The sequence below is a fragment of the Typopeltis vanoorti genome, chromosome 20, assembly GCF_054136105.1.
Source record: "Typopeltis vanoorti isolate ZY-2024b chromosome 20, IOZ_Tvanoo_1.0, whole genome shotgun sequence".
Lineage (NCBI taxonomy): Eukaryota > Metazoa > Arthropoda > Arachnida > Uropygi > Thelyphonidae > Typopeltis > Typopeltis vanoorti.
The window spans coordinates 60,494-71,575 of NC_143568.1; positions in this window are offsets into that span (position 1 = coordinate 60,494).

The window sequence follows — 11,082 nt, forward strand, 5'->3', positions numbered from 1 at the left end:
ATGCAATGTTGTAGCTGCCCTTCAGGAATTTAGAAGGTTTCATAACCTGCATACAGGTCCTGTCAGCTGTAGCACTGAGATATGATTAAGAAGTTTGAAGAAACTGGATCACTAGGAGTTAGATCTGGCAGAGGACCGAAAGCAATGCAAGAAGAGACAGTAACAGACGTTGTTACTGTGGTGTTTGACAACACAGGGACCAGTACTTGTCCAAGCGCTCATGCCATAGCTCACAAACTTGATATGGCTTATGATACCCTGGGAAATCTTATAGAAAATACTTCACTTCTATCTATATAAGTTCACTCATGTGCAAGCACTAACTACCACAGATTATGATAAGCGAATGATGTTCACACTAACGTTTCTTGCTCGAATTGGGGTCAACAATTAATGCCCTCGCTGAATATTGGTGTGTGTGTGTGGTGGGGTGATGAGGCTTGTTTTTATCTGAATGGGTTGGTCAACACATAAGTTCAGAATCTGGGAATCTCAACATCCCAAGCGATCCAGCAAGTACCACTGCATTCTCCAAAAGTAACCGTGCAGTGTGGCTTCACAGCCGATTTCATAATAGGACGATACTTTTTGAGCCTATTAGCCCCTAGAGATCCTGTAACCTGCTCCGTTACTGGAGATTTATCAACGAATACTGGAAAATTTTGTTATTCCTGCATTGCAGCAAAGACTGTTTGAACAAATAAGTCTCATTCTCCAGAGTCCCCATTCTCATATTTGCCCACATCACTCTACTTGAGAAGGATATGAGGGCAGAGTGAGAAAATTACAGGAGAAAGTGTATAGGAAGGTGCTCAAGGAAGAACTGAAATCCATTACAGAAAAATAACAGGATAGAATTGATTGCAAACACAACTTTATGACAAAGTGGTGTTTGCAATCAAGAAAGCAGTAGAACAAACAGTCCTGGAAACAGAAAAGACAAAGAGGAGGATCTCACAGGAGACAGATACCTCAAGAAAAAGGAACTTCAAGATTAGAAAAGATCTCTGTAAAAATAGGACATCATAGAAAAATGCAATGAAGGTAAGAAGGCAGTAGGAAAAACAAACAAAATGGCTAAAGGAACAGTGCAAGGATATCAACAAATACTTTAGCATATACAGAACAAGTATATAAGATGATTAGAAACATTAACAAGAAATGGAGACCAAAACAATCATAAATAATGAAAATGATCAAATCTGGATGAACACAGAAGAATAGGAGACAGATGGACAGGATACTGCTCTGAGTTACATAAGACAGGAAGATGTTGAGGTCTAAAAAAGTTCATTATCACAACCAAGCACAGATGGAGAAACATACACAGAGGGGTACAGCTGAAAAACTATAAAAGCTATGGGAATGATGAGTTCACTGGAGGGATGTTGAAACATGGTGAAAAGGTGATAATAGATGAACTGTACATGGCATGGGAGGAAAGCAAAATCGCAAAGGAATGGACATCTATCTCAATACCTATTCACAAAAAAAGCAAAATGGATGGCAATACAGAACAACAGATCTAACGAGTTATTTGCGGAAAGTACTGATGATAAGATTAAGTGTTAATGCTAGAGTTAATTCGTTAATGTTAATAATCATTTTAACAGTACTAATGATATTTTTGATGCTTCAGAGAAAGGAACTGACATAATAAAAAATAAAGTTTCTCCTTGTTAGGGATCTAAACAGCAGAGTTGATTGTCAGACATACAGAACTATTTTGAGAAAATTTGGAGAAAAGAGGAAAGCTAATAATAATGTTGGGACCCATTTTATGATTTTTATTCTAACTAGTAATTTCCTCTCATCTATGTTCTACTATTATCTATGCTCGAGATATCACCAAAAATTTACTAATACTTGAGATATTTCTCCCCTTAGTATCCCTATTATTTGTATTATGCTGTGCCTTTTGGGATATTTAGTGTAAGATATTATAAGCAAAATCAAGGAGAAAGAACTAAAATATGTCAGAAAGTGTAACTATGTTGAAGTTGTGACACTTTATCTCGTTTCTTAACACATTAATTTCCCGCATGATTAGGTTCGTAATTTTTCAAGTAGTGCACAGGACAGCAATTTCAGACAACTGTTTTATCATTGGACAAAAGGTTTATTAAATTCCTTAACATGGTACAATTCAAATTTTAGTTATTACTCAATTCAATGCTATACTAAATATTTACAAACTGACATTAGCTTATCATAAATAATTCAGCTATGACATGGACATATAAGATTAATTCACACTATTTAACTATTCAAACTTAAGTAGCTTAACTAAACCAAATACTGCACAAACACGTAACTATGACATTTAAAACTTTCATATACAATATAATAGACATGCAAAATTCTCAGGACACTTAATTACTCATATAACATTAACACTAGCCAGCTTACTTTCAATATATTCAGTCAGATACTAAAGTCCTATTTTCTTAGTCACTTCAACAGTTCAGTATTAGAATAATGATAACTAATACAGACGAATCTTAGTTAACATGAGATATAATTTACAGTACCATTCTTTCCTGAGTTTTCCATATGGGCCCTCTATCTTTTTCAGATTGAAGTATCCTGGTATAACCTCTCCGATAATCTGCTTCTCCTATGTTCCCTTTTGAATTGAACTATGCCTACGCAGTCTTTACCTTTCGATATTCAGGACACACTTTGAATCGTCTAAATAATGGCTGTGCAACTCTTGACAAGGATATCGATTTCTTTACAGCTTTCCCTTTTTCATGGTTGTCATTGAAGTTGAAACACAAAGAATGTGCTTTCTTTTCCTCGACTATATGGCATGCTTCGCTTCTTACATAGTTAATATTATTATTATTATTATTATTATTATTCAGGCCTCCAAGGAGTCAAAAGACTCATCGAGGGAGGTCCTTCCTAAGACTTAAAGTCTGTCAAGACTCATCGAGGGGAGGCCCCCCCTGAGAAACACAAAGTCTATCATACCACTCTTTAAACTCACTGACCGTTCTTGCTCCCACCACTCCATCAGGCAATGCATTCCACGGCTCAACCACCCTCCACACAAAGAAACACTCCTTACCCTCTTGCTCACAGTTTTCTTTCATCACTTCCAGGGATGGCCTCTTGTCATCACTCCTTCCCACTGTTCAACCAAGCAAAAGAACTCCCCAGTGTCAATCCTGTAACCACCTCTCAACAGTTTAAAAGTCTCAATCATATCACCTCTCCTTCTTCTATCCACCAAACTCTGCAGTCCACATTCTCTCAGCCAATCCTCATAACTATCCTTGTAGAGTCCTGAAACCATCTTTGTCATCCGTCTTTGTATCCTTTCCACAGTTAATTTATCCCCTTCAAATCCTGGGGACCAAATCTGAGAACAATAGTCCATATGGAACCGAAATTCCCCTCACTTTTGTTTCCATGTTGTGATGAGGGGGATATAACTCCAATCTCACCACTCAGAAAAAACACCGTGAAACCCATACGAAGGAGCTCGCAAAGAACTCTCCTGGAACAGAACCAAAAGGTCTAAAAGCCTAAAAATGTCTCAAAAGCCTCGTGGGGGTCCCACCCTTTTATAGTTGCTCTCCTAAAGGCACTCCTTTTTAAATTCTTTTCTCCGCCCGTACTTGATTTTACTTCACCAACCAATTAGGGTGTCATTTTTCTGCCAAACGTCCTTTGGACGGCGAGACCGTAACGAAGTCTCAATCCGGGAATCGGCCCTGAGCGATAGTCTGTTGTTTTTCTTTTGCTAACCTCTAACTTCATCCCCTTTCCAAAATTTCTCTATGAATTCGCTTAATATTTTAATCTCTAGCCTCTCACATACCATCTCTTATGACTAATCCTTTTCTGTCTTCTTTAGTTAAATTTTCTCTTTTATATCATATTATAACATTAACATATTCTTTCCTTTTATTAGTTAGTTCATCAAACACCTTTATATTTTATATATTTTATTGGATGTAAGAATATTTCTTTTTCTTTTAAATAATTCTTCTATTATCTTTTATGCAGGGTTTTTTTTATTTATTTATTCTTCATGTTACACCATGATAGCTGAGAATTCTACATTCTTAAGATATCAGGTGTAACAATGACCAATACCTGTTGGATTCTGATCAGGACATGGACTAGTTATTACTAACACAATGTTCCAACACAATGAGACTTCTTATTCTGAAGTCAGAATAAGAAGTCAGGACATTAGACTGAACAGAGGATTTCAAATTGGAAGTGATAATTTATCTTTGAGTATGATAAAATTAAATTTCATATTGAAAAGAACATGTAAGTGTTAAAGCAACTAAAAGTTCAGCAGCTCTCAGGAGTGAACTGTAGAATAAAATAAACAATATTTAAGAAAAAAGGAAAGATTTTGAGAACAGGACCCAAACTCGAGATTCAATGGCGAGCCCTGAAGAAAACATTGATTCAGGCAGAGGAATATAGAGAGGTAGTCTGCAAGGATAAAAAATCAGAACTCCATGATGGACAGGAATTTAAAGAGGCAGTGAAGGAGAAGAATAAAGCATATCAAACGTTCCTGGCAAACAAGTCAGCTTGTGCTCTTAGAGAATACAGACAAATGTAAGAAAGCTAAACACTGTGTAAAACAAGCTAAACAAAAGTCATTGGAAGATTTTGTTAAGAACATAGAAAATAATTATCAAGAAGTTGATAAAATATTCTGGAGGCTGTTGAAAAAGCTCAGAAATGGATGAAAGTGCTGTAAAAGAAATTAGAGATGATAAAGGTAACATGAAAACTGGAGAAACAGATCCTTGATGTATGGGGTAATTACTTCAAAAATTGTTGAATGAAACAATCAGTGACAACATCATAGTAGTAAAAAAACACTCAACAGACATGCAATCAGGAATACATATCCATACATGATGTAGTAAAAGCTATCATGTAAGCTATCATTATAAGACTTATACCCATACTTGAGCACTTCTGGTCGAATGATATTCGACCAGAAGTGCTCAAGTATGGGTATAAGTCTTATAATGGCTGCACTGCATAGTTCAGAAAGCCTGGACAGTGGGACAAATTCCAGATGATTGGAGTAATGCTGTCATAGTACTCATATATATAAAAATAGAAATAAAACTGAATGAGAGAATTAGAGGTATTTCTCTATTTTCTCTACTCCTGGCAAGATTTATGCATGAATACTTGAGAAAAAGTTAAGGATTGTGGGAGGGAAGCTTGGTGAACAACAAGCCTAAGATTCAAGCCAAAAAGAAGCCATCAAGATCTAATTTTTATTTGCAAGAATTGTTGAGAAATCATGGTAATATAATAGAGATCTGTATCTAAGTTTTGTAGATCTGGAAAAAGGCATGACAATGCCAAGAGAGAAACTATTCTAAACTGTACACTTTTATTATCGTGTCAGTGGTGATTATAACAAGCAATACTCGGTCTTTATTTGAGGTGAAAGTCACCAGTTAGAATTGAAGGAAGTACAGGAAGATAGGTTAATGTTAAATCTTATGTCAGACAAGGATATACATTATCCCCTCTGTTATTATCGATATGGATCACATTAGGAAGGTAAGTGGTATTATACCTGATACCAAAATTGGAGATGTTATTGTCAGCTCTTTGCTTTATGCAGATGATGTTATACTTCTAAATAAATCTGCGACAAGTGTTCAAGTTTCCCTGACTAAACTGATTAGATATATGTCAGCAATAACAAGACAAAGGCAATTAAAATAAGCAGAAGCACTGAAAATATCAACTTCATTGTGAATAGAGAACCTGTAGAACAAGTAAAACATTTTGGCTAGTTAGGCATGATTTTAGTGAAAGTGGTAAATTAAATATGGAAATAGCAACAGAATGAACAATGCTGGTATGGTAGGAAGTCAACTGATTAAATTTATATAGAATAAGAGAGAAATTAATCAAATCACTAAATTAGCTGTATAAAAGAGAGTATTGAAATCAATTTTAACTTATTGATCTGATTTCTGTGTAAACACTTAACCAAAGACTAGAGACTACATATATGAGAGTCCTGAGAAAGATTAAGGGCATGAAGAGATGACATCAATGGCAATATTATATTAAAAACGAGGGTATTAGGAAAGAACTTGACATTGTTATAATAGCTAATCTCATGTGGTATGGTCATTTAACCAGAATGGAGATAAGTTTAACAAAACAAGTATTATCTGACTGGGTTGCAGGAAAAAGACCCAGAGGAAAACCAAGATGTAGGTGGGTTGATACAGTGAAAAGTGCCTTTGAAGGCAGAAACATAAGATCTGATAATATTGGAGTCTTGACAGGTAACAGATTGATTTGGAGGAAAATTGTTTATTGGAAATTAGTAATGATGTAAATTTCTCATGTAGTACTATCATATCCTGTACACCCCTCGAGGGTACCTGTTAGGAATTTGATGATGATATTAAAGAAACTAACTGAACAAAATCTGAAAGATAAGCAAGCAAGATTTAGAAGAGATAGAAGTGCCATGTACCAAATACTGTTAAGATTGATTGCGCAGAAAGCCCTATGTAAAAATAAGTGCTTATACCTGTTTTGTTGACTTTCAGAAAGCATTTAACAGCACAGGTCAGAAAGCAGCATGGATTGTACCTAATTTTATGGAGTGGACAAGAAAGAGAGGTCTCTTCCTGAACATCAATGACAATGCAGAGGCCGATGTCAGAAATTGTGGGGAAATATAAAATGGTTCAACACAACAAAAGGCACTACACAGGAGACCCAGCATCCGTCAGCATCTTTATCCTGCTTTTAGAAGGATAACGATGAAGGAATTTGATATCACAGATATCAAGGTAGTAAGATAAACAACTTGCTATTTCGAGATGACAGTCACTATCAAAGATGAAGAAAACTAGAAAGAACAGTGCTGAAGTGAAGAAGGAAAGAGATATTATCATTATTCATGCCTTCATGGAGTTAAGACTCATTGCGGGAGGTCCTTCCTAGGAAACACAAATTCTATCATGCCACCCCTTAAACTCATTGACCATTCTCACTCTCACCACTCTATCAGGAAATGCATTCCATGGTTCAACTACCTTCCATACAAAGAAACCACTCCTAACCCTCTTGCTCACATCTTTTTATAACTTCCAGGGATGGCCCTTGTCATCACTCCTTCCTAGTGTTCGACCAAGCGAAAGAACTCCCCAGTGTCAACCCAGTAACCACCTCCCAACAGTTTAAAAGTCTCAATCATATCACCTCTCCTTCTATCTACCAAACACTGCAGTTCACATTCCCTCAGCCGATCTTCATAACTAACATTCTACAGGCCTGAAATCATCTTTGTTATCTGCCTCTGTACCTTTTTCACAGTTAATTTAACCCCTTGAAATTCTGAGGTTCAAATCTGAGAACAATAGTCCAAGTGTGTTCTGATCAGGGTCTTATACAATGGAATGAAAACTCTTATATCTGAAGGGTTAGCATCCTCTATGTTACCATCACGACCTTCGCAATATGTCCCCTAAATTTCAGATTTCTATCAATCATCAATGCCAGATCACTTGTCTCCCCTACTTCCTCCAGTACAACTCCTCCAATAGAGTATTAATGCATCCCAAACCTCAAGATTTTACAATTTGCTGCATTACATCGACACCCTCATTCATTTGGCCATTTGTCTAGCTTATTCAAATCCTCTTCCAGAGCTACCACATCTGCACTATTACTAATAACCTTTCCCACCTTCACATCATCCATAAACAACTGAACATCCCCCTACAATCCACTGACAATGTCATTGATATAAAGGTTAAACAATACAGGTCCCAATACTGAGCCATACAAAACTCTCTGATACCTATTGGACAGCCAATGCTGAATCCACTTGATCAACCTGACATCCAAATCGACATGTGCTGCAACTTATATATCAACTTATCATGTGGTACCCTGTCGAATACCTTTGCCAAGTCCAAAAATATGGCAGTATATAACTTTCCCTCATCTACACCTCTTGTTATTTTATTATAAAAACCTAGCATATTACTAAAACAAGAGCATTACCCTCATCTGTCCCATGCAGTATACAGTCCCTCACTAATTTCTCCAAGATCTTAACAAATACTAATAACACACAAACTGCCCTATAATTATGCTTCCAGTCTGCTACTGCCCTTATGCAATGGGCAGTAGCAGACTGGAAGGTAAGATAGCACACTATCTTACCTTCTTTGATACTCCTGTATTATCTTACAGGAGTATCAAAGAGGAGTATCTCTTTGATACTCCTGCATATCTATTCATCTTCCAAGTCAAACCACATGGTCATTCTCTCCAACTAGTGGACGAGATTTCATCTCATGTTATTATCAACTCTTCTGATGCCATGAGTAAATCCAAAACTCTTGAGTCTCTTATTCCCTCTATTACATGTTGCCTAAGATATTTGTCCCTCAAGAATTCTAGAATTCCATTCCCTTATTGCTACATGCATCTGCCTCTCCCCAATCTATACTGCTGTAGTTAAAATCTCCCATAACAGTCATCCTTCTTGCACTTGCCAATCTCAAATGTCTAAATATATCCTTGTCCACCACCATCTCTGCTCCTTGGTGTGTAGCAACACCACACTAAATATCCGGTCTTGCCCATGATCTTGCCCCATGAGCTAATGCAAGTAGTCCTAGTACGTAGTACAATCTCGGGCAAAAGATACCAAAGGTAAGTTTTGGTCTAGCTACTCACTGATCAAGCCTCAAAAAAGGCTGAAACCGGTCTGGGTAGTTACCTCCCAACATAATGTAATAACATCATGCATTTCCTAGGAAATGTGTTTTTACATTATGGAAAATACCTAAGAATAGTGATCTGAACTTGCCCCACCTTTGCAACGAGTTGCCCGAGATTGTACTACGTACTAGGACTACTTGCATTAGCTCACACTAGTTATTTGCCGAAACTTTATAGTTTACTATATTTGGCATAAAACTCTCCGATTCCAATCTTTGAGTTTCTTTTTCGGTTTTAAAACAATGTGGGATTTAATATCCCCTTAATTTGAATAATAATGTTTATATTGCCGAAATGAAGCCTATTGGCTCTTTATATTTAAATACATATTCACTACTCTCTATGATTGAGTCGTGTATAATGGTCAAAGACTGTGAGATAAATAATGGCTTTTCACAGAACATCTTATAGAAATATTCTTCCAATTCAATGGTACTAAAGGTAATAAATGAAGAACTGTATTGCAAAGTAAACTGCAAAGATCTAATGCAAAAAAAAAAAAATTTTAAAAAACATTTTTTGGACATCTGCAGAATGGATAATAGTAGAAAGTTCAAAACCTTGATGCATGGTAGAGCAGATGCTATAAATAGAAAAGAATGGTAGAAACAAGAGTGTGTGGGTGATGTGAAAGAGTTTGCAGTATTTGAATCATCTAGTTGTGAACAGAGAGAAATGTGTGCAGTCTTATTAATCAATATGGCTCTGCAAACCAGACAACCCAAAATAATTCCATCATGTTGCAAGTAAAAGAAAGGACGAATGTAAAATAATGACTCTTGTGAATGAATATAGTAAGGTGGCAGATGCAACGACACTGTTCGATGTGCTAAATGCTATCTAACTGGTCCATAAACCAGGGAACTCAATGCTACCCTCTAAACTGGATAAAGAATGCCAGATATATCAGGAGCAGGTACTCGAGCTGTTGAATAAACTGCATAGTGGCGTGATGGAATATCAGCATGGACGATAAGGCAAGGCAGTTCAGATGAACTGACTTTGTCTTGACCTAGCTATTAGCATTAGGAGGATTCCACAGGAGTGAAAAGATTATAATAATCCCACTACATCAGGGTGATGGTGGTGGTTGTACAAAGACATATGCTAACTATTGACCATTAGTACCTAGAAAGAGAAGTTGAATTTGATTTAAACAGTATTGAATCGAACACAGATTGATAAGAAAATAACTATTCATTAACTTAATAGCTAATATTTCACTCGTATTATATCCAGCATCTTCAGAGCACACAAAGTTTGTTACAAATGCGAGACAACCAAAATCCTGTGGAACAGTGGGGCTAGTATAAGTAATTACAGTGTGCAACACAAGAATAAAATCCTAATAAGGTCCATCTAAGTTTAAAAAAATCCAGTTTTGAAAAAATAGTAGTCCAAAGTTTTGAAAAAATAAAATAAATAAAATAAAAATAAATATAAAATAATAATTTGGTCTTAGGATGACTATCCTAAATCTTTGGTAGATTTATATAGCCATACTTGTTAAGGTTTGGAGTATGTTGTGGGAGACAGTTATCCTAAGACCAAATTAATAATTTATATTTATTTTATTTTATTTATTCAAAACTTTGGACTACTAGTTTTCAAAACTTTCATAGACTACTATTTGGACTACTATTTTTTCAAAACTGTGGAATTTTTTTTAACTTAGATGGCACCGTATTAGGACTTTAGTCTTGTGTTGCATGCTGCAATTACTTATACTAGCCCCACTGTTATACTGGATTGTGGTTGTCTCACATTTGTAACAAACTTTGTGTGCTCTGAAGATTCTGGATATAATACCAGCAAAAAATATTAGCTTTTAAGTTAATATAGTTATTTTCTTATCAATCTGTGTTCGATTCAATACCATTATCAAATTCAACATATGTGACGGACACATAAGCCTATCCAACCTTGAAAGAGGTGGAAAAGTTGGTTGCAGCTGAAACAGAAAAATGAGTTGACTGAAAATCTACACTCTGCTATAGATAGAATGTGTCTGCTAAAGTAGAATCATGTTTGAGTAACTTTCTTACATTTTATAATAATGTCACTGTGCAGTTAGACAAGGTACAATGAATACACCATGATGCTTTCACTGTCCTAAAGCTTTCAACAGGATACAGAATGGAAGGCTATTACACAAATTAGATATAGGGTTGGATTATAGATTAAATAAGAGGATGTTTGACATATATCAGAAAGTGGTGTATAGGGAAATGAGTCTGTAGAATTTAACCTGATCAATGGTCAGTTGTTCCTGGTCCCCTGTTGTTCAATCTTCTATATATACAGTAATGACATTAG